The sequence below is a fragment of the Pleurodeles waltl genome, chromosome 2_2 (genome assembly GCF_031143425.1).
Source record: "Pleurodeles waltl isolate 20211129_DDA chromosome 2_2, aPleWal1.hap1.20221129, whole genome shotgun sequence".
Classification (NCBI taxonomy): domain Eukaryota; kingdom Metazoa; phylum Chordata; class Amphibia; order Caudata; family Salamandridae; genus Pleurodeles; species Pleurodeles waltl.
Window position 1 is genome coordinate 785884624 of NC_090439.1, and position 24356 is coordinate 785908979.

General features: G+C 44.2%; 1 protein-coding gene across 1 annotated transcript in view; it reads right to left on the reverse strand.

Moving 5' to 3' along the window:
* PAG1 (phosphoprotein membrane anchor with glycosphingolipid microdomains 1) overlaps positions 1-24356 on the reverse strand; it is a 483338-nt gene that overhangs the window by 144944 nt on the left and 314038 nt on the right. Inside the window, exon 4 of the mRNA XM_069220408.1 lies at positions 14294-14462. The gene's annotated coding sequence lies outside the window, so the exon portion shown is untranslated. The remainder of the gene's footprint in view (positions 1-14293; positions 14463-24356) is intronic.

A 24356-nucleotide genomic window follows, 5' to 3' on the forward strand; every position in this document is an offset into this window, starting at 1 on the left:
CACCATGGCTGGAATCACAAACCTCCTTCCGGGAGTTGGCATCACTTATTCCCGAGTTTGCGGGCAGAAGATACGTTCAATTACAGAACAAGAAGCTTTGCAAATCAGGTGTACCGAGAACACATGTAGCGTGGGCGGTGCACGTGCAAACTCCGAATCAGTCATCTCTCAGGAGGCCGGGTACCGACCTGCGCTGAGCATCCAGAGCACGGCTAGTGCTCACTGGTGAGCTAGAAGACCTCAAGCGCGCTGCGGGCTCAGATGGAGTCAGAAAGGCCGATTCCGTAGACTTGTCGACAACCATCGATAGTAATCTCAGTAGTCCTATAAATGTCCTCCTGGGTAAGGAAATTAAACTAACTGCCCCAACTGTATGTATTTGTTTCTAGAAAGCTAGTAATATTCAGTTTATCTTTTTCACCTTAGACCCGATCAATATTACATGGTGCGCACATCACAGCTTTGTTTCTCTGCTTTTGCTTTGTATCTTCATATCTCAGTCCCCGACCGCCTTGATCAGGTCATCTATTGAGATCTTTTACTACTATGTTGATGATATTTCTATTATCCAGCTCAACTAATCCCAAATAAGTCGATTGGCTAGTTTTGTATGAGCTAACCTGGGGTAAGCAGATGAACATTTCTTAAAACTGAATAAAAAAGAAAAAATGAGAACATGCTACACCCCAATGATCAGTAACAGCACCCAGATGAAGATCAGCCTAACAACATCACGTATCCACTTTGGGGAGGAGCTAAGGTACCACCTGTCCTTGGAATACCTTACCCACAAAACGTAACAGGGCCTTCTCTTCCAGCACTGGGCCTGCTTGAAGAGTGGTACTCTACCTGACCCTCAAAGATGCAGTACCATCTTCCATCAGGGCTCCAGTGCACCAGATGCTTTATAGCTAGGTCAGCACAATAAAAGCACCAGACATGCGTATTCACAAATATAAATACATGTAAATAATTTATCTTTACAAATGTTTGCTACCATTACTTAAAATCTTTTACTGACTACAGGGTATCATCTTGTAAATATTCTGTGTAATAATCTTTCTGTTGTAATTGAGAGACCATTGCTTTCCATGTAGCTTAATTCTCAAAGTTCTAGAATATAATGAATACTGCTATTCCATCACTGCTGTACGCAATTATTTGCTCCTCCTGTTATGATGTGCAACTGTGTGTATAACTTTGAAAGGACATCATCCCTTAAAAAAGCAGGTCAGAAGTGTGCAACACAACTCTAGTAGATCCCATTGCACCACTGCCCATCTCTAAATCCCTCTGACGTTGCATTGTTTGTGTGGTAGCATTTTTATGGTTTATATTTTTGTGGAAATAATCATGATGATTAATGATTTATACGATGGCTCCAATATGCAAATGCTGCATTAACATGATTGCATTTGAAACGATTTTATTATGATAAATAGAAGTGTGATTTTTAATGTAATTTAGATGTGGCACATTTCCACAAAATCGCCATATTGGATAATAGCTATGTTGTTCTGATGCTGCTTTTACATTCGACTCCTGTTCTTCTCCCCTTCCCATCTATTGCCGCAGACAAACTGAGGTCATGGATGTTTACAGTGACGTTTGCGTATATTGTAAATTAACTTTTTAGTGCGCCTAACTGTACCCCTTTCATGGCCCTTCTGCTCAAGTTCCATTGCTGGGCCTGGCCTTATTCATTGGTGTGAAGCTTAGTTGTCTAAATAGTGTATATTATTTTGGACATCTCCGGCTAGCAATAAAACAGAATATGCTCGATGTTTCCTGAAAGTGCATTTGTACTTATGAATTTAACAGTGACATTTAATCCTCTGATTTGTCTACAACTTGTCATTTCCAATCATGCCTCGATGAGACTGTGTTTTCTCTAATTTGCTATGCATGGATTGTATATAAGAACCCCTTGGTTTTGGGTGTGTGCCAGATTATTTTCCTTTTCTACTAGGGAAGCTACCCAATTCTTCCCTAATTTTGCTGTTTATTTGGGACTTTGAATACTTCTGATTCTTGATTTCTCTATATAACTTTGTATTTGAGTCTTCATGGCATTTATTCTGTACTGCTTGATTTTGAAACTTTTGTAATAAAACCCTATACATTTTCTGTGGTCTGGAACTCCGTTATTGAGTGCTCCTGGTTAACTGGAATTATTACTCTGCTAGAACTAATGTTGTGGAGGTTGCCCTTTAGTGCAAGATCAACAGGGAGCAGAACAATAAGGTAAATTCTGCAACAATCTGAATTTTGTGGTGTCCTGAATACTGCAAATTAATTATAAGATTAGGGCGTGTCAAGAATGCATATTCTCTCTTGGGTGAATTAGGGCCAAATTAGTTTATGCCTTCAGGTTTGGGAGTGGGTTTCTGAAGCAGCAGCTCCACAAAAGCAGCTTTCTACACAGTTGTCAGCTCAGCATTCTTTAAAGAACAACAGAGTGGTCAGGTATTTCATCTGATGAAAGGCTACCCATATTATTATTCTTGAGGACCTGGATGATGAAACAAGCCTCAAAAGGTGATTTTTAGAAATGACTAGGGAACATTCCAAGCCTGGGATTATCTAGAAAAAATTTGTGCAGACACTCGGTGTTGTACAGAACAACTTGGTGATACACACAACGGGACAAGAAGTGAATTCATTTTTAATGTCTCATCTTGTCTTTGAGATTCTGTCCATCAAGAAGGTGGACAGTCTTGTGCAACCGTTCTACCTAATGTAACAAGTAGAGAATCCTGAATATTTTTGGAAATTCTGAGGTATTTAATAATGTGATCAGAGACATAAGTATTTTTGGCCTCCTGGATTTGTGCTATGTAACATAAGAATTTTGCATGAGGAACTGCTGTTCAATTAGTGGTGCTCTTTCCCTCCAACATCTTTCAGTTTGACGAGATTTTATTTGACTTTTGTTAATTAATAAGAGAGATCAATCTGGTGTTTCTACTTTTACCTGAGGATTTGTTTTGTAACCGTGCAGCAAATTAATGCTGCTTGCAGGTTGTACGCCACTGTTTAGTATGCTGATATGTCTAATGAGGTCACCATGACTGTTTGGCAAATATACAATGGGAGACTTACTATGTGCAGGTACTTCCCCATTCACTCAATTTTGTAGATAAATGTCAGGTGTGTTGCATTAGCAGATAACAAAAACCTAAGGCTAAAATCCAAAGTGTAAAGCTAAAATAATTACACATTTTGTATCAGAAACTGTGGATGTCAGGGTTAGCTTTGGCAGTGGTTTCCACTGAGGGTTGAGGAGGATCTTGCCGCGCCATGTACAAAAACTAGGAATAGAGCACAGCCAAAAAGGAAGTTCTCGGAAATATGAGGCATGTTCTGTGCAGTCGTCCGTATGATTATGATGGGCCATTAACATGCCACAGATGGTGGTATTTGGCCATAGCTGTGTGAAGAGAGTTATAGAGAGGTATAGCACAAAGTCATACTGGAAAGTGGAGAAAGGAACTGGGCCATAAACAACTCTGCACGCTAACCTGCAGTGAAGTTGTTGCCACGAAAACGCAATGGGATTTTCTTGTAAAAATAGTCTACAATACATAGCCCAAGGCTAAAAGAATCACAATGTTTCTATTCTGCAGTGCCTGGGCACAGGTCCTCACTGAAGGCTGTTGACAGTTTCGCCATGCACATGGCCTGTGGGTTTCTAAAATGGCACCAATTGTTAGAGTTATATCTGTTGAAATGTTCCTCCTCCTTTACTCATCCAAAGCCTAAATCCTATTACCATATACTCCCAATTAACACTTATGGATTCTTTCCTCCTCCACCCCTCCATTTCTCCAGTCAATCTAACTAACAAACTCTCATATCCGCGGCTCAAATTAACTCATAATACTAAAACTGTACTCATATTTCCCAATACTAATCCATCACTAATTCTTGTTGGGTTCCGGAGTAGCGTGCTACTCGCCAAAAAGTGCTTTGATGCCTCGTCAGGGGTAGTAAGCGCTATATAAATACTATTACAATACAATACAAGTGTGCGCATGCGTGTGTTTGCACGAGTGTATCTGCGTGAGTGCGCTTGTGCTTTCGTTCCTAAAAAAATAACATCCTGGACTACACAAATACTACAACCACCTCTCTCTGGAAGGACTTTGAACAAATTACTTCATTATGTTCAAACCTATCATCAAATATGGAGTGACTTTTGGAGTTGTTAATTAGTCTATGCATACACCTTGCAAAGTAGTAAATTACAGTCACCGTGTAACAATAGTATTCAATTCTTAGATTTGTTTTCATTTGTAAGTTGTTTCTGCTCTTCAGCTTCTCACCGACATCGTAACAGCAACAACTGTTATTTGCCTGCAGTTATTAATTCAGCTTTTAAGCTGCACAAAACGAATAGATACATCAATGTTTGTTTTTTATAAGTTTGTTTTAATTATACTGAATATTGTTTTAATGTTTTTGGTACAATTCAACCTTATGTAAGTATCATCTGCAAGAATAGTGTCAGCACAGAACTCTCCCTTAGTCCATGTTTTAAGAGACCCCCTACAAATCAGACGTCAGCCATTACCAACCCGGACCCATCCCTCAAAAGCCCCCTTTAACGAGACAGTGTCCACTTGAGTAATCCCAGGGCCGAGGCAGCTTCTTCCGGCGATAGTTCAGGGTATGCTGTCCTGATTAACTGAAGACTCCTGTCAGCAGCATGTAATGGATCCGATGTCCAGGGCATCGATCCTGCGGATTCTTTCAACAGTGCGCGCGCGGGTGGAGGGCGAAGGGCGAAAGCGATGATAACAAGACAAATTGAGTGTCACTCACTGCTGCAGGAGAAAGAATTGGCGCCTTTTGCCTGGATTATTGGTTCCACTGGCAGCTAGGCAGGCCTTACCACTGAGACAACTACAAAAGTGATAAACCGTTGGCTCAAGAAACAGAGACTGTAGATAGTGTACTCACACTTCACCGTCATGCAGCGCCTTTTAATTGAAAGAAATAGGTGATTTTGTACACATTATTCATAAATAAATGTGCCACGTACCCACGTGCTGACAGCCAGACTGCAGGAGTCCTAAGAACAAATGAGCCTAGTGAGGGCTTCTATGCTAAGCGAATCATTTCCCAGAATAAACACATATATTCACTAGATGAAAAGCAGGATTTTCCTAGTGCAGCAATGTTTCAATGATGAACCCTATACTTCGAGAGCCTACCGACGGGAACAGCTGCACTGCAATGCTTATCTGCTGTCAGCTTCAAACTCTGCGACTGCTGCTACCTTCACCTTAAAATACAAATAAAAAAATAGTCTTGCAATTCAAGTGTAATCTACGAATTTTTTACATAATTTTCCTAATTATCGCAAGAGGAATTGCGACTACATACTGATTCGGTATTAGGAAGGGGCGTGTCAAGGGAGTCCCTTCCTAATACCGAAACGCAGAGGTATGAAGGAATGTTTTGTGACCAAAATGCGGTCACAAAACATTCGCATTTTACCACCTACTTCAAGTAAGTGGTAGTTCATTCCCAAACGGGAAGGGGTATGCATGCAAAGACTTCTTTTTTTAAGAGCAGGCAGCGGTCTGGCGGACCACTGCCGACTCTTAAAAAATTTTTAATTTTTTTTATTTTTTCTTTTTTAAACGCATCCCGTTTTCCTTTAAGGAAAACAGGCTGCATTTAAAAAAAAAATGCTTTATATAAAAACAACCACAGACATGGTGGTCTACTGAGACCAGCTTGCCACTATCCCGGTGATTGTATCCAATCACAATGGGTTGCAAACTGCAACCTGCCTCATGAATATTAATGAGGTAGGTCGATTTGCGGGCTGTTGGGAATCACTTAATGAAACTCCTGGAGTTTCATACATTCAAATGGCGATTACCTAATTGAAATTCGCAGAAAATCCCAATTAGGTAATCGCTATTAGGAAAAATGATATATCTGGCCCTTACTTTTGTAGTACTCTGTGCTTTTGCCCTTTTAGATGTGGACCTCAAATATTTTTCTATAGGACTTTTACAGCATCTAGAACTAGGGGCCTTGGATAATGGCAAGCTCCCATTAATCAGACCGGCTTCATTAAGAAGCAGGATACTTTAACCAACCTTATGGCACCGAGTTTGATAATCAATAGAGCAAAGGTCATAGGGACGCCTCTCTACAGTTGTTTTGTAGACTTTAAAGCTGCCTTTGACTGTGTTCCTCGTGATAAACTGTGGGCAAAACTACAGCAGTGGGGGCGGCCACCAAATCTATTGAATGCCATTAATATGCTCTACTAACACATGGGTAAAGATTAAGCTTGGGGATGGTTCCTACTTATCTAGACCCGTTAAGACTACAGCTGGTCTGAAGCAGGGCTGTGTGCTGCCCCCTCTTCTTTTCAACCTATATATAGCAGACCTTTCCCCATTATTACATAATCAGCCTGCCAACCCCCAGCTCTTCGTGGGCACCAACTATCTAACATTCTTTATGTAGATGATCTGTTGCTGTTTAGCAACTCTAGAGTAGGTCTACAGAGACTTCTGAATAGTTTAGGAGGGTATACGCAGGCTAATGACCTGGCAATAAATCAAGGTAAAACTAGAATAATCACCTTTAATCGGAAACCCACCTTACATCGTAAATGGCATTTGAATGGTCAGTGTTTTGAGGAAGTGGCAACTTACACATACTTGGGGGTTTAGGATTGAATCAAGAGGTTTGTTTGCAGGACATAGGGAGTTGATAAGGGAGAAGGCGCAAGCTCTAAATCGTGCCTTTGGAATCCTGGCAAAGTCAATCCTTGGGCACTCTCTTAAGCCATTAACCACGGGTTATATGTAGTTGGGAGGCCTTCCCTCCTTTGTAAATAGGAGGAATTATTGAGCCCTTCCAACTAACCGGAACAATACCGGTTGACAGGATATAATTGAACATTGCAGCAAAGAAGGCTGCCCATCTTGTTAGTTGCTTGAACACGGCCATTAGGACTAAGTGCACAGTCGGACGTGATTTTTCAATTATCTTAGATATATCGAGAGAAGGAAACATAATAGATTCCTCTCCCACTGGGCCATGCCAGCATCTGCCAGGGGCATTTCTTTAAAGTGGGATTTTAGGTGTCCCACCCAGGACTCCTCGGTTATATTTGGCCGCCCTTGGGACTTTTTCAATGTTGTTGACCAATCTCCAAAAGCATCTTGAGTCCGCAGATACTGACGCATGGTGCAGTTTAGCCCATAACGTTTCCTGCTTTGATTTTTTAAAGAACCAGATGTCCCTTTTTAGATGTTTCCTTTACTTCCGGAGAGTTTTTAAGAGTGTTTTATCTTCCAGATGTTTCCGCAGTTGCCTCAAAAACCTATTCACCACTGATAGCCTCTTCCGTACTGCTCGTGGCATAAACATGCTGTTGCTGTGCCCCAAGGGTGCCTCCTTACTACTTCCTTTCGCAGAACCTTGATTAATAAGATTTTTTGAGAATGACTCCCATAATGAGACCACGTTTGGAGATTCATTGGCCATGCTTTCCAGGACTGTGACCGCTTCTTCTTCTTGGGCTTTGACAAAGTGAAAGCTCCATTTCAGTCGCTTTAAGTTTTCAGAGCGGAGCTCTCCCTTGAGGAGTCTTGTTTCTTCCTGAATGCATACTTTACTCTATACTGTAACTATTTGGGGTTATGATCACTTTCTGGATGGTCTTGAATTCTAAAGTCACTCACAAATTTAAATAATGGTGCATTTACCAGGGTATAGTCTAGATATGAGACCACCTTTCCCCAGGCTCTTGTCCAAGCAGGGAGGGTGTCCGCCGGCAACCGCCCATTCAGGGAAAATAGGACTGCTAGCTCACAGCTCTTGATTAACTTCTCTACGATTTTATCTTTCTTTCTGTGAAGTGGCAGATTTTGAATAGGCATTGGGACTGCTATTTGCCCTTGGTCCTGGATTGGCAATTGGAATAAATTAAGATTTAAATCGCCTGAGACAAGCCAATAGGCTCGGCCAAATTAGTTTTTTATGTGCAGCAGATGTTCTAGAAGTGTATTTGCTTCAATCACTTTTCTTTTTGGATTAACCTAGACATTGATTAGGATCAGGGGTCACATATGTTTTTTGCCCAACCATCCAGGCAAACTAGCAGGAACGGCTGATCTTCCCTCTGAAGTTCCGATGTCTTAGCAGTAAGTCTAGTACTGATATAAGTTACTAAACCCCCTTTTGCCCTTCCAAACATATTGTGTTTCTCTGCTGGCTTATTGAATTCTTCATATACCATTAAAGGGAGACCCATGAGTGTCTATGATTCCTGCAGCACTAATATATCAAAGGAGCCCACAAATTGAATAACAGCCAGATCTTCCAACTTTACCTGGAGACCCTCTATGTTCCAAGAACAAATACTCAATGATCCTTGCTGATGAACTGTGTTGCTGGAGAGGATGCTGAATTATGGAGTTCTGTCTTTAGGCTTGAAGGTGTAATAAGGTATGCAGAGAGGCTTTAAATGACTTGGCAGATATAAAACTTGTGCCACCATTCTGTTATCTGGTTATTGCTCAGGTAGGTTGTGAACATGATGGAGATGTGTGATGAAATATGGTTGGGGCTTTTTTCACCCAAACTATGCATCATTTTTGCTGAATTAATTATAATGCTCACTGTCATTCTAGCAAACATGATATCTAGATGATTAGAGTATAAAAATAATGTAGTGCGAAGTACCAACCAGTGTGTGTACTGATTTCAGGGTACATGCATGGATTTGTATATACCAATTACAGATGAGAGATTCTCTGAAAGATTTGCCTGACTCCTACAACTCCCACCTACCAGAGAATATCTGTCTGAGAGGAGTGGGAGACACTGGGCCATTGTCCCTTTCGAAGAAAAGGTCACAGTTATCGGCTTATGCACCTGACAGTTGTCCTTTTCAAAGAAAAGGCCACAATTACATGGAGTCTAGCAGGTGTGGCCTCAAAAGTTTAGGATAACACGACAAAATAACTATACACATTAAATTAAGGAGGTGAGTGATCAACTACTAAATGAACCAATATTGTCCAAATGTGTGTATACATCCGCAAGCATGCACACACACTTGATAATGCATGCTGCCTATTCCCAGAAATTCATACATGTATTCCGAGCCCAGATACATCCTGATACATTCTCAACAGACCTATATAACAAATACATATATATTGCATGCCATTAATTGAGTGATATTAACACTTGTTATTTGCAACAATTCAAAAATTCAAAAATTGAGGTTTTAAATGACATTAAAAAAAATCAGACTATTATACTAATGACTGTTTCGGAGAACGAAAGAATGGAAATTAAAATTCACATAGTTATGCCAAATCTCGCTCAAATATTAGGATGTTTAAATTTTTTAGGACAGAGCTCTTCACTACAGGCTACCATAAGTTAACGCCAACCTATACTTATCATAGACACAGAGAAAAATTAAAGCACTACATTCTTCAAGGGTGGTGAGGGGTGTTGTCTGGGGATTATGCCGGTCACAGTCTAAGCAACTAATAAGATTTATTTCTCTTACAGAACAGCTTGATTCCATAGTATTAAACAGATTCTGAAACTATAATCACAGGCTGTCCGCTCTCTCCAAAATACATCAAATATAATAGGCCTGGATCTTGCACTGCAAGTCGGCAGATGAATGCTTAGCCCCTTTTTGGATTATTATAATCATGTGATGGCAGAGGCACTAGGCAGGCGCTTGCCTCCGATCCACAGTGGCTCATCTGCCATTTAAATTAAAATGAAATGTGCATTTTAAAACGAAGTCTTAAATTCTGACTGCACACACGTTGCTAAACTTATTTAGCAGGTGCAATTCTAACAGTTGCCGTAAAATTATACTTTCATTAGAACGTCTGCAGCAAGGCACAGATGTGGGGTAGAGACATACCCATGCAGTCAGGGAGAGTAACAACCATTGGCAGGGCCAACACACTTGACTTTTTATGTCCTATGCAATAGTTGTTTCGTTTCCTGAAAAAGATGTTGAGTGAGAATGATCTTGTGTTATACGTGTATGTTATTGTTAATATATTCAAATTATAATATATTCATATATGTATTGGGATATTATATAGATTAGGCATGGTATTATCTTAGATATTCTAGGTAGCCAGGTATAGTATCTTATGTGTGGTAACTGGTATGGTCGTTAGTCAATGTATGATAGGTATAGTATCTTATGTATAGTTGGTTAGGAATGGCAGATTTGCAACAGTAGGTAGGTATTCTACAATATTTTGCATTTGTACAGCACTGCCCAACACTGTTATGGCATCATGTCATAACCTTTATCCAGGGACTTCTTTAGAATACCGAGGAAGACCATTTTTGCGAGTTTTAGGACTCTGGAAATCTCTTTCTCATCGACCCTGCACCGCCTTAAGGATCTGAGGCTGCGTGACAGGAAATTAACCCATTGCCTTTCCTGTGAGGAGAGAACCGACGCATCACCTCTCGTGCTAGTAAGGAGCCAATGACTCGCCTCACCTGTGAGGAAAGGATCAACGCATCACCTCCCCTGCCAGTAAGGAACAGACGCATCGCCTCACCTGCAAGGAAAGGATTGATGCATCACCTCCTCTGCGCAGTAAGGAACCAATGCATCCTTTTGTTTTTGTTGACACCTCACCTCCTCTGCGGCTCACATAGTCTGTTTTTGACACATCCCAGGTACTTTGTGTTAAAAAGATACAATCATTGATTCCTATGGATTAAGACTCATCCAAACCTTTAAAAAGTGACATCTTTACTTGTATATTTTGGATTTTATTGTTTTGGTCTTGTTTTTCTAAATGGGTGTGGAGTATTTTTGTGGTGTTTTTCACTTTGTTACTGTCAGTGTGTACAAATACTTTACACATTGCCTCTGAGATACGCCTGACTGTTTGAGCCAAGCTACCAAGGAGGTGATCGGGGATTATCTTAACTGTGCGGCTCCCTTACCCTGACTAGAGTGAGGGTCCCTACTTGGACAGGGTGCAAAACACTGCCAACTGGGAGACCCATTTCCAACAGTAGGGATTTGTTTCCAAGAGAGACCATAATCAAAATCTGCAATAATTTGTCCAAAAGACCTCGGCAAGCAGCATTACCGTACCTGTGGGAAAAAAATAGCTTTATCCTGTTAACGCCCAGTCATATTGATCTGCTGCAGTAAGAGTAAAACACAAGTAATTAATTGTAGATGCTGTAGTTTTACTCCAAGCCTAGATAGCGTTGTTTGCTAAAATTCCAGGGTGTGTGGTGAAAAGGTTATGGTCAGCCAGACCAGTATAACAATACAGTAGGACCTCCACAGGCCAGGAATAAGGTGATATTTGCACATGGAGAGCAGAATACCATCCTTCACTGAGATGATAGGAAAGGAACTGAACTTGCTTTAACCTATGATTCTCAAGGAACAGAGCTCTAGTCAAAGTAAAAAATAAGGCATTCTTATCAGTGTAAAAGATTCCACAGAAGGATGAGACTTCATTCAGAGGAATTATCCGAGGCTTCCAAAAAGGTCCAAAATGCAGGAATAGAAAAATGTAACACGCAAAAAATTCAATTAAGACTCCCACCTGCAAGAAATAATAACTGAAAGAAGGAGCTCTGATCCCCCAGGAAAACATTAGCAGCAGCAGAACAAAAACAGACTGCCCCAAAGGTCAGACATTATGCAGAGACCAAACATAAACAAAATAAGTTTCATTGAAACAAACACCCCATAATGCCAGTGCTTCTCACGTAACCTGCCTAGAATGGGAGACAACATGGCCCTCTTTGCAGGATGGAACCTAGACAGAACTTGGCCAGTGGAAGAGTCAATCAAATTGTGATGACTGAATGAAAGATCCAAGACCACAAAAGAGCTTCCTTAAAAAAAAACAAAATCAGATCCCAGCTAATTTTCTCCTGATGAAGAACAATCTTCCCTTAATACCCATAACCACTAAACATGAATGGGTACTCCTTGCAGAGTCACTCAACTCACTCACAGAAGGTTGATATAATACTTGAGAAAGAACCTGTTATAGTTTTGGGTGATGGTGCAAGTCTCTAACAGTTGTCATTGTCAATGAGTCTCTGTTTGTCATGCCTCACATGTACGGGGATATTTCCTTGGAACTGTTTCTCTATCTCTTTCTGGAACACCACGAGCCTCGTTATAGTTGAAGCATTGCCCTAATTTTTCCAGATCCCACCACCAGTTGTAACAAATTTAATCTAGCAGAAATTGAACACCAGAATTGGAGAAACTATGTCTGAGTACTGCACAGCATGAATGGTGCTTAAGGTGGAATGAGGAGGAAAGGGCTTGTAGCTAGGTCTCACTGATCACTGAACTACAGTTGGTTTACAAGGCACCTGCACAGATGAAAGCTGAGGAACTTTCCAGACTCATAAAACGAGGAAATTCCAAAACCACAGTATGATTACAGAGCTATGAGATGCTGCACTTTAAAGGCTAATAGTTAAAGGATTAAAAGGGCTGTAGTGATTAGTCAGCGTGTTTGCAGTATAATGTTCTTCTCCCTCGATGTGACCTTCTGCCACAATTAAAAGAGTCATACAAGAAGTTCAAGAGCCTCAGAAGGAATCCCCTACATCATGACCTCTTGCCCACCTAGTGCTCGTTTCCTCGTAAGGTCCCTCCATCTACCACTGGGCATCACACACAAGTACCACTGCCCTGGAGTTACTCTTTAACTTGATTGAGGGGAGCTAACTAGAGTATAGTATTGTCTATTTATGGGCCTACAACATCTACCTTAGTTCAGGTTAGGGCCCCACAATTAAGATAAAAAGTGGCTGAACCATAGAATTACTTGTGGATGGGTCCCGGGCCCAACAAGGTAATGGTTCATCATCCGACATGACTATGCTGACTTAAGGAATTATTTGTGAGACTGTTGAGGCTTTTTGTACGAGTACATTGAATCAGAGAGAATATCAAACAATCATTAAAATCATCCCTCTCCCCTTCAGGGTTGATGCAAAAAAAAACTAAGCGGTATGTCTGTAGTGTGCTGTACGGATTCATGTATACATTCACCAAAGATACGCGGAGAAAGAAGATGAAAGTGCTGCAGTGATTTAAGACTTGGCCCTGGCTTACCTCTTTCTGGTGAAATATCTGAGGACTTATTTTGCCTTAAATGGAATTTGTAAAATATTTAGGGGGAAAAGACTGATGTGTCAAGCTACAAGGCAAAGCAGGAGGGAGAGGAAGAAAGGACCAAGGGCAGGGGAAGGCGAAAGCAGGAGCTATGCTGTGCGCCTGCTGGGGCCCTAAGCCTCTAAACAAGTACATCAAGAAGGAAGCACCTTGCAAATGACCTACAGAGAGAACCTCACGTATTGCCAAGAATTAAGATACAGAAATGAAGCGGATGTGAAGAGCACCACCAGTCAGGTGGGAGTGTACAGGCAAAAATAAAATGTAAGATGACAAAAAAAATGTAATATAATACATATGGTCACATAGAGCTGTACATAAATATGGCTAATCCAGCGTTTGTGAATTCTGTATATGGCCTGTTAAGATTATGAGTGTTATCTAATGCACATCTGGTGAGCCATTAAAACAAAACCTTAAGATGCAAAATCCTTTTAGACAATGCCCTATAAACCTGAAAAAGGGAATTCCTCTACTTTGTAAAGAGCAAAATCATTTACTGACTACCTTGACTCTGGTAAAGATGCCATGTACTTAGTATTGTTTATGCCTGTATACTTTTGTCATTTATTGATTAACTAGACGTGGTTACGAAATAGGACTACCTCTTTCACAGACTTGTTCTATTAAAAAAGTGTTTAATTTTTCTATGCTTGCAAACGGGTTTTAATTGGTGTCTACCTGTACATTTTGTACAGTTGTACATGCTGCAATTAGCAGCACTGACGATGCTGCTAATTGCAGCATCGTCAATGTATATTGTCAAATAAGTATTGAAGGTGTTTAAATTCCATTTGATAAATTATGAACATCTTCACTTTTCGGGATGTAAACATTCTTACTCTGCACTGGCTTATGGAATCATGAAAAAAAAAAACTAATTGACAGGCAATAAAATATCCGTGAAAAGCGCTTGGATGAAGTGCTGATGTAGCGAAAGCATCTGGGTCTCCAAGTCTAAAACTGTTGTGTCCTGAGCATCAAAATATAAAATTCTTACGATTACAATGGTTTATCCTTTTTAAAAGCCCTAATGAGGAACTTTGTAGAGGCACTGCCCATACATATTTAAGGTCTCCATCTTACCCATCCTGGCTGTGCACCAATGGAGGATCGATGAGGCTCTTAGGTGTGTTGGTAGCAGAGAGACCGAGGATCCTGCATTGATTGAGACAAGTGCTACAGGAAAAGGAGAGAGCTCAGCTCAGAAGAAGCCAGTGCTCCATCTTCTCTGCTTTGGACGTCACTATAGCACCTGAAATACATAACAAATACATATGAATTACATCTTGAAGCACGCCCACAATAAACAGACGTAATCCTGGCTGGACATTTGCAGCAATGCAAGAGGGAGTTAAAGGGACCCCTGCCATCTGTGGCATTTTCCAATAGTCCCAGCCTTTCAGCCAACAACAATGAGCTCTCTATTATCAGGGTCAAAATTAACTCATTGGTGAACAAAAGCTGATGGCTTTCGAAGGGGATAGAGCAAAGTAACAAACATCGCATTGAAAGATTGCCCAGGTTTTCTGATCTTTGGGAGCATTTCCAGGCATCTTTGTGCTATTTAATTCCATGGAATATTCTTTCCACGCCCCCCTCCACCAATCAGTAAATAAGGGCGGAAACTTTGACTTCCATTTCTTAACCATGATAATTCTTCCAATCACTATAGCATACAGTACCAACTTTGTGATTTCCAACAAAAATGCTTGATTATTTGAGGATCACAGTTTAATGTTAGTTTTCAGCATTTTGTTTAATTTGTGACGATACAGCACAAGTATACGCCCAGCATGGGACAGGCAGAGACCATATGAACAAGGGAGGTGTTACCACCTTCTCAATTGGGCACACCATTTTTTAACCACAGTAACGCTTTGAAAGCTTATCCAGTGCAATGTAAAAATCTAAAACTTTTTTGCACCAATACAGTGTAGATTCTGGTGGTGTCACGAAGTATAAAAAGGGGAGCCCTTGAGCAATATTCATGGCTGGAAGTTAACGATTATCCCATTTTGGGCATTTTTCTGTCCAAATCCCCAAGCCACCTTCTTTGCACTCTGCCAAATAGCCATAATATACCAGTACTGTAAAAGTATTAGATCGATTCATTATCTATAGAAAGGGTTTGGAACAAGGACCACCTCCACAAGCCTCTTTTTAAAGAAGTGTCTGATGGGACAGGGTTTGAAGAGTGCTCCTCGTAGATTAAACTCTGGTTGGATAATTGTAAGGCTTTCAACAACAACGACTATTAAGTCCTGGACCCACATGATGGAACTGGCTTGTCAGATCGGACAGTGAATATTCGAAAGATTTCCTGTAATTGTGAATTTTCCTATCTCGGATATTTTATTTGCAATTGAGCCAAGACATGGAAAAGCAGTGCCACTGTTCATTATTTGGTTCTCGTAGAAAATGTGGGTTTCCAAATTTAAATGGAATATCACATCTAAACAATTCATAACAAATATTTACAAAATGATAGAGGACCTCGTTGGAGGATAGGAGCATCGAGCTTTTGCATCCCAGAAATGCAATCACTACTCTGACAACGTTCAGCTGCGTGGAAGTAAGGTAGCTGAAAAAACATCGTCTCTTCTTGTTTTAATATGACCTAACGATATTCGTTTAAAGGAGTAACAAGCATAACCCCTGAGTATTTTGCTGAAGTTACTCCAGCCAGGAACCTGGATTTTAGTCTTCAAAACTTATTTTTGTTTTTTGCTTTTGTCAAAATTAAAGCCATATAATTTGCCAAATTCTATGCAACCTCCTAAACAGCAGATACAATTATTCCTAACACAGAGGATAAAAAGTGGAACATCATCAGCAAGAGTACTGAAATATTTATTCTGCTTGTGTCAATCATTGTCGATTAGTTTCACAAATAGGGACTTCATATAGATTGCATTAAAATAGGGTGATCATGGGCAACCTTGTCTTGTTCCACATTTTATCATTACAGGCTGTGAAGCACTGAAATCTACTGACACTGAAGTTTATGATTGCTGAATTAATGACTGCATCGACACTAATAAAGCAAGGTAAAGCGCACAGATTTCATCACATCCTAGAAGAACTGCTACAAGTTCTGATCGAAGGCTTCCTCTGAGTAGTATAATTGCAAGGGAAAATCTAGAGTTTGTGCTCCATCAATAAGGCTCACAGGCTAGTTAGTATGGCAGACAGTGTCTCTACCTAGGAAGAACCTATTTTGCATAGGATATACGAGGAACTTGATCATTTCACTAATATACTCAGCTAGAATTTTAGAATATAGCCTGCTGCTGAGGGCTATGCCAGTTGTTAAAGACCCTGAACCAGAGTTCTAGACCTTTTTAGGCGAGGGCCTAAAATAAGGGAAAGGACGTTTAATGACAAGTACAGCCAGAGGCGGCAGCGCTATAAGGCTATTGGAACATTCTAACCACTGAGGGCAAAATGTTCCAAATCAAAAAGAGAGAAACAAAGACAAACCGTGGAATGTTGGAGCAGAAGACTTCATTGTCTTTACTGGAACTCCCAACTTTGCAATATTCTAATTTAGTTTTTTAATCTATATTAAATTAAGAGATCAGACGATAGTGGACATACTCCAGCAATACTGTTCCTTCTTAAAAAATACACAATATGTGTCTTTACCCACATGATACAGATGTTTCTGGTTTTACCAATCTTCCTAATGACTTCTAAGATAAAAAGTCTCAGCCCAGTGATTTCCCACAAGCAAGTGTAATTATACTTTTTTATAACGTCCTCTAAAGACGCTGGCTTTTCTAGTGCTAAAATCTGATTATCTTAAACTTTGCAGATTTGTCGAGTAAAGAAATTGGTGGATTTCTCCATGTGGATCTGGCACCTTTTATTGGTTTGGTGCATTATTTGGTGTAGTGGAGAATAAAAACCTTTCAAAATATCTGAAATAATATGCCTGGTCAGTTTTCTTTATAGCTTTTATTACTGAAACAGCTCTTCTTGTTTTCTTATAAGTGTCAATAGATTGACTGGTTCCTCTTATCTCAAAGAGTTTCGTTTTTGTAAGAGGAGTTATATGGCAATTCTGGTGTGTGTTGCCTAATATGGCCATTTGTTAGATTAATCTTTCTTAATATTTCAAACTGGTTAGCATAGGTATTAGAAACAGCTTTGAAGATCAGTTAAGTGTTGATAGCGGGGGAGTTATTTGTTCTTTTTTTTCCTTTCCTAATGTACAATGGGAAGGACTGCATAATCCCTCCTGGCTAAGATGCTGCACCTCACTTGCATTCCCCGCCACAGCCACATCATCGCTCACCTGAGAGACCTTCACTGGCTCCAGATCAACAAAAGGATCATATTCAAGCTCCTCACGCATTCTTACAGGGCCCTCCACAATATCAGACCCGCATACCTCAACCACTGCCTGTCCTTCTACATGCCCACCAGACATCTCTGCTCTGCAGAACTGGCCCTGGCCACCATCCCACGGATATGCAAGAACTTAGGAGGAAGATCCTTCTCTTATCTCACTGCACAGACCTGGAATGCTCTTCTACTACATCTCAGGCAATCACCCTCAGTGCCTCAATTCAAGAAGGACCTCAAGACCTGGCTCTTAGACTGAACCACAACTGCCCTTCCCTAGTGTCCTGAGACCCTAACGGTTGATTAGCCACACTACACAAGAACACTGATTAACTGATTTAAATTCAGTGAATTCTCATGTGTTTGTTCCAAGATGATGATCAAAGTCTTCGCCTGTCAGAAGTGCTTTTTTTATAAGGTCCAGTACTAAGTGTACGCATACCAAATTAGAATGAAAAAGATAAGGCTGGTTTTGGTGTGTCTGTGACATAGGCCCAACCACAAAATATCTACAATGTGCAACTGGTTAAAGTGGACATGTCAGAGGCTCTTGTGGGGCCTGAGTCATCAATCTGAAGCGGGCCAAGAGGGGGTGGGGGGTGGTTTTTTTAATTGAAAAATATGTTCACAAGGGAAAAACTGTAGATTAGCATACAAAGCCATAAAGCCATCATGAAGCCATGGCCACGAAGCAATCAAGAGAAGCCGTTTTGGCTACCCCGTGATGAATAAAGATAGCACCTTTGGTTTAAAATGTAAAAGTAAGCATGTTGCAGCACGAGTGAGGGAGGCTAAAAAATTCTGAGGCCTGGGCCCCTTTGCCCTCCATCCCTTCCCCAATCTTTTTGATGGCGCCGAGTTTAAAGAGTAAAAGATTCGTCATTCTTTTCGACTGTAAGGTAGAACACAAAACTAGCAAGAGGCAGTCACCTTTCTGCATTAAAAAGAATGGAAATGCAAACTACATTAATCAATATAGGTGTCAAGGTCAATGCTTTCACTAAGGGGCAGCATGAAGCAAAAATGACCTGTAAATTTCTTAATTATGGTAAGGATGGGGGGCGGAACTAGCCTGCCGGCAAGATGGCCGTCACCGTGTGAGGCTCTGTCGGACTTAGGGCTATTTTTTCAGTTATCCTGACAGAGCGGCGTTAGGAGTGCGCCCCCCGGCCAGGAGACTTGAATGTTGGGACGGTGCCTGCGCCCGCCCCGAAAATCTGGCTGCCTACGGTTCCGTGGGCCGGCGACGCGGAGGAGGGTTCGGCCGGCGTCGTGCCTGCCAGGAAGTGGTGCGCTCGGCTCGGGCGGCTGCTGCGTGGTGCTGTGGATGCGCTGGAGAAGGCCCCTGTGCTCCCGCTGAAGCGGGCTGTGAAGGGGCGCTGCTGGGGGGCCGTTCGGCGGTCTAATCGGGCCACAGCCCCCCCATGACATTGTGGCCCTGGGCCTCTGGTGCTCTGTGGCCTTGCAGCACGTTGCTGCCTGGCAGCACGGCCTGGGGGAGTGCGGCCTGTCCTGCCTTGGAGTTGGCGGGATCGGCGGCGGTGACTGAGCCGGCTTGACGGCGATCGGCGGGGGCACTCTTGGCAGCGGCGCCTTTGGAGTGTGGGGGCCCCCAGGATTCGGTAGCTGAGAGGTTCTCCTGCGTGGCGGGGGGCCCGGCCTTGGGTCCTGAGGCCGGGTGGGCTCACCCTGGACCTCCTGGCGGTCGGCCCCTGCTGGGGGAGCCCGATGGAATTTTTCGCCGGCCTGGTCGGGCCGGTGGGAGCCTTTTGGGGACTACAGGCCCTTTACAGACCGCTTTTACAGCTTGCTGGTCTGTTGGCTACGACAGGAGACGTCTCGACGTTTGCGGAGGCCTGAATGGGACTCTGTCTTGCATTTGGCGTCCATTGGGAGGTGACTGACCTGCCTTGAGGATATACAGTACTTACCCCTAGGAGCGAGTGACTACTGGCTGGAGGATCTTGAACTGCAGCTAGGAGTAATTTGCGGGCCGCCGCCCGGGTCCTATACTTTCTGTGTGGCCCGCCTGCTTTTTGGAGTTCGCTGGTGTGTTCACTGCTGGGGCTTACAGTAGTGGTCGCTATGGACAAGGCGGTGCAGCGGCAGGCCAAGCTTTCCTTCGATGGCGGCAAACGGAGGGGGGGCATCCCCGCGCCGCAGCCTGGAGAGGTGCAGATGGACGATGGGCCCTCAGATGCCTCCGTTAAGTCAATGTTTTGGGATCTAAAGAGTAGCTTGACCGTCATAGATGCCAAGCTGGACCACTTGACGGAGCAGATGGACCACATCCGGGCCAGGGTGGATGAGCACGATGCTCGCTTCGGAGATGGAGGATCAGTGGCATGGTGAGAGAGAATGCTTGCTGCAGATGGAGCGGGTGCTGGAGGTAATAAGGAATAAAAATGAAGATTTGGAGGCGCGGTCCCGGCGCAACAACATTGGGATGATTGGCCTTCCCGAGTCCACAGACATGGGCAGGATGGAAGACTTCATGGAGAAAATGCTTGGCGACTTGTTTCCTGGTGAGCTTTCTCGAATGCTGGTGGTGTAGAGGGCTCAGATCGCTGGGTCCCAGGCCCCCTCCCGGGACTCCGCCGCAACCTGTCATTTTTCACCTCTTGAATTATCGCGACAGATATAGAAATACAGAGCTGCACTTTTTTCCAGATTATACTCTGAGTGTGCAAGCGGCGCGTAGGGCGTTCCTGTCGATCAAGCGTTCTTTAAGTCTGACTGCAGCTCGTTTTTCTTTTATCTATCCGGCGAGGCTTCGGATACAGCATGGCGGCACACTGCATTTCTTTACGGACCCGAAGCTGGCGGCCAAATTCGTTAAGACGCTTCCTCGGCGGTCTTCGGCTGAGGAATCGGGAGATCCTGGCTCAGAGCAGGCAAACCTTAGTGACACTGATTGACTGCCTTTGGAGCCGAGACGCTGCTTTGCCCTGATTCCTGTCGGGCGCTATTGTTGTGGTGTCTTTGGTTTCCTCTTTAAGAGCTGCTGTGTCGATATACCTGTTTCTCTAGCCCTTTGTCCTTTCCAGCCCGTCTGCACTGCTGATGGGCTGGGTGGCTAGGCTTAGGACCCCTGGATGAGTAAATTTACTATGCTGTGGGTTTCTGATCTCCTCTGTTGGGGGATGATGGGGGGGCTCTCTGCTCTCAACCGTTTGGGGGGTCTGCGTGGGTGGGAGTGGGTTTGTGTTCAGGTTCGTTGTTTCTGTGATGTTTAGACTTCTTACTACTGTCCTTTTGTGACGAATGAGACTGGTAGGCGGTGGCGGGTGGCTCTGTGGCGGACGAATGGAAGTGCTGTAGTGACGAGGCTGGGGGCGATGACAGCAGTTAGCTGCCTTACCTGGAATGTGCGTGGCTTGAATGACCAGCGTAAGGTGCGGCTCATGTCTGCTTATATCCAGCGTCATCACATAGATGTGTGTATGCTCCAAGAGACCCATTTGGAGGCGTCCACGTTGAATGGGCTGAAGGCTGGGTGGATTGGTGAGTGCCATGGACCGGTGTACTCGCGGTATGCTAGAGGGGTGGCGATTTTGCTTCGTAAGGGGCTGCAATAGCGAACGCACTGTGCGATTTTGGATCTGAATGGGCGTTAAGTTCGGTCGAGTGGGACACTGATGGACAGGCCCTGTCGGCTGGTATCGGTCTACGGCCCTAGTGTCGATGACCCTGGATTCTTCTGTGAGGTGTGGCGCCTGGTTGACTCGATGGGGAGTGGGGCTGTGATTTGGCGGGGGGTGGAGGGGGACTTCAATGTGGTTCTAGATCCGGAGAGAGACCGGGAGAGTTCGACTAGACCTCGACATTCTGCTGCTGCCTTAATGACTGTAATGAGTGATGGCGCCTTAGTTGACCTATTGAGGGCAAAGCATGGTGATCAGAGAGAGGGCACGTGTGTCAATTATGTGCATAATAGCTGGTCTTGTATAGATCGCTGGCTGGGAACTAGGGATGTGGAGATGTGGACGCAATCGGTGGAGCATCTGGCCTGGACCCTCCCGGACCACTCCCCGGTTAAGCTGCAGTTGTTGATACCGGGGACCCTGGGTGCGGCGTTTGCTTGGCGTTTGCCGCAGGGAGCTCTTCGAGATGCGGTGTTCTGCAAGGAGATTCGTGAGGCCATCCTACATTTTTTCACTGAGAATAGCGGGTCGGTGAGCTCTGCCGGAACGCTCTGGGAGGCCTTCAAGGTGGTTATTCGAGGAGTGTGCCTCTCTAAGCAGCATGGTGTGCTTCGTGCTTTGTGTCGAGAGTTAACCGAGCTGGAATCGCAGATTGTGGAGCTGGAGGCGAAATTGGTGGCGGACTGGGCTGGTGAGACGCTGGTGGCTTTACGAGATGTGGTCTCTTAATATGAAGAGGCCTCCCAGCGGGAGGTCTGTTTCTTGGGGAAATATGCCAGGGCCCGGCGTTACGGGGAGGGAGACAGAGCAGGACAAACACTGGCGAATGTGCTACGCAAACCCTGGGCAAGTGGATATGTCACCGAAATAGACGGGCGGGGGGGTGAGCCGGTGGCTGGAACGGAAGGTGTCATGAAGGTCTTTACGAGATATTTTGAGGACCTGTACTCGGCCCCTGCCGAGCTGAATCTTGATGCAGCGCAAGCTTATTTTTCAGAGATTAATCTGCTTTGGTTCGATGATGCACATAGAGCTTACTTTGATGAGCCCTTCTAGGTGGAAGAGATTAAGGTGGTAATCAGTGGACTGCCCGGGGACAAGTCCCTGGGATTAGACATCTTAACCCCTGCTTTTTATAAAGAGTACTCTGATATTTTGGCTCCCTATCTACTGGAGGTCTTTGCCGAGGCGCTGGAAGCTGGATCTCTACCTGCTTCCCTGCGGGAGGCGTTGATCGTTACGATACTTAAGCCGGGAAAGTATCCCCGTAGCTGTGATTCGTACCGCCCGCTCTCCATGATCAACGTAGATAATAAAATTTTGGCTAAGCTCATAGCGCTACGTCTGCAGCCATTGATGTTGCGACTGGTGCCGGGGCGGTCGACGACACATAATTTGCGCACGTTCTTTGCAGTGCTGGGCGGCCTTACGGCGGAAGATGAGGCTGCTGCAGTGTTTTTAGACGCAACAAAGGCGTTTGATTCTCTGGCTTGGTCATATCTATTTGCGCTGCTGGGTAGGATGGGCATGAGTGCCCGATTTATAAGGCTAATTCGCTTGTTGTATACGGATCCGGTTGCGAGGCTGCGGCTGAATGGCTGCGTCTCGGGCCCCTTCCCGGTGGCCCGGGGGACTCATCAGGGGTGCCCTCTATCCCCACTGCTTTTTGCTATCGCGATGGAACCGCTGGCGGCTTATTTGCGGCAACATCATAATCACAGAGGGCTGCAGTTCAGGCAACGCCAGATTTTAATTTCGATGTATGCTGATGATATTGCGCTGTATGTGCGGGAGCCGAGTGGGAACTTTGATGTTTTGCTTACTGAGGTTGTACGCTTCGGTGCCTTCTCCGGCATAATGATGAACTGGTCTAAATCAGTCGTGCTTCCCCTCACTGGTGGCACTGAGCGCTTCTCATCGCAATATCCACTTGAATGGGCAGACGGCCCGGTTCGCTATCTGGGAGTTTGGCTGAGTTGCGATGCAGAAACCCTTTGGCTTGCCAATTATGGCAAGTTAGTAGCCTGGTTGGAGGACAGGCTTGAGGTGTGGCGCTCGCTGCCGCTTTCGCTTATTGGGCGCATTGGCATTGCTAAAATGGTCGTGCTGTCAAAATTTCTGTATCTTTTTGTTAACCTCCCGTTGGTGTTTACCGTGAGTTTTTTGCGGAGGCTTAGATCAGCTTTGGTGCGGCTGGTGTGAGCGGGCGGGCAGCCCAGGATTGCCTGGGAGAAGCTGACACTGCCGTTCGAAATGGGGGGCCTTGCCGCCCCTGACCTGGAGCTTTATTATTATTGTGCGCAGGCTCATTTTGTGTATTTCTTTCACCCCATAAGGTACTTACCTCATCTTGCGCCTGAGAGCGACGCGGTGTGGCCGGACCGGCTGCAGAGGGTACTTGGATGCATGTCCCAGACTCGATCTCGGGGAGTGGATACCATTGCGTGTACTTCGGGGGGTTGGGCAGCTTTGTTACACCGGTCGGGGACGAGTGAACCCTTTGCCCCTGCGATGCCGGTGCTGGATGTTGCGGATGAGAGGATGTCCCGAGATGCACGGTTGTGAGATTTTCTCGCTGCTTCTGAGTTTTCATTGCTGGGGGACTGGTTTGTGAGCGAGCGCTTGCTTTCGCCAGAGGAGGCGATGAGTGCTGGAGCTGAGAATGCGTTGCATCGGCTATATGTGCTGCGTGTGTATGCGATGCTCCGTGCGCGATTTACCGGCCTCCCGACAATGCCTAAGACCTGTCAGGCGCTTGAGCTGCTGTGGCGCGCGCAGTCGCCGCGTAGGTTTATTACAAGACTGTATGGGTGCTTGCAGGAGCAGCGGAGGGCGGTGGTTGAGGCTGCTAAGGCTAAATGGGAGATTGATGTTGGGGAGGATATTTCTAAAGCTATGTGGAGAAGCTGTTGCGCACACATGAGAACACTTTCGCCTAACTACAGACTGCGGCTCATACACTAAATTCTTGCATCGTTTATATTACACCCCACGCGGTTTGTGTGCTATGGGGCTGCGTGATGATGCACGCTGCAAACGATGCCATGCGCCGGACGCTGATTTTTTGTGCATCCGGCGTGGAATTGTGGAGAGGTGCGTGCCTTTTGGGGAGAGGTGATGCATGCGATAGCTGGAATGACTGGCTTGGATCTGCC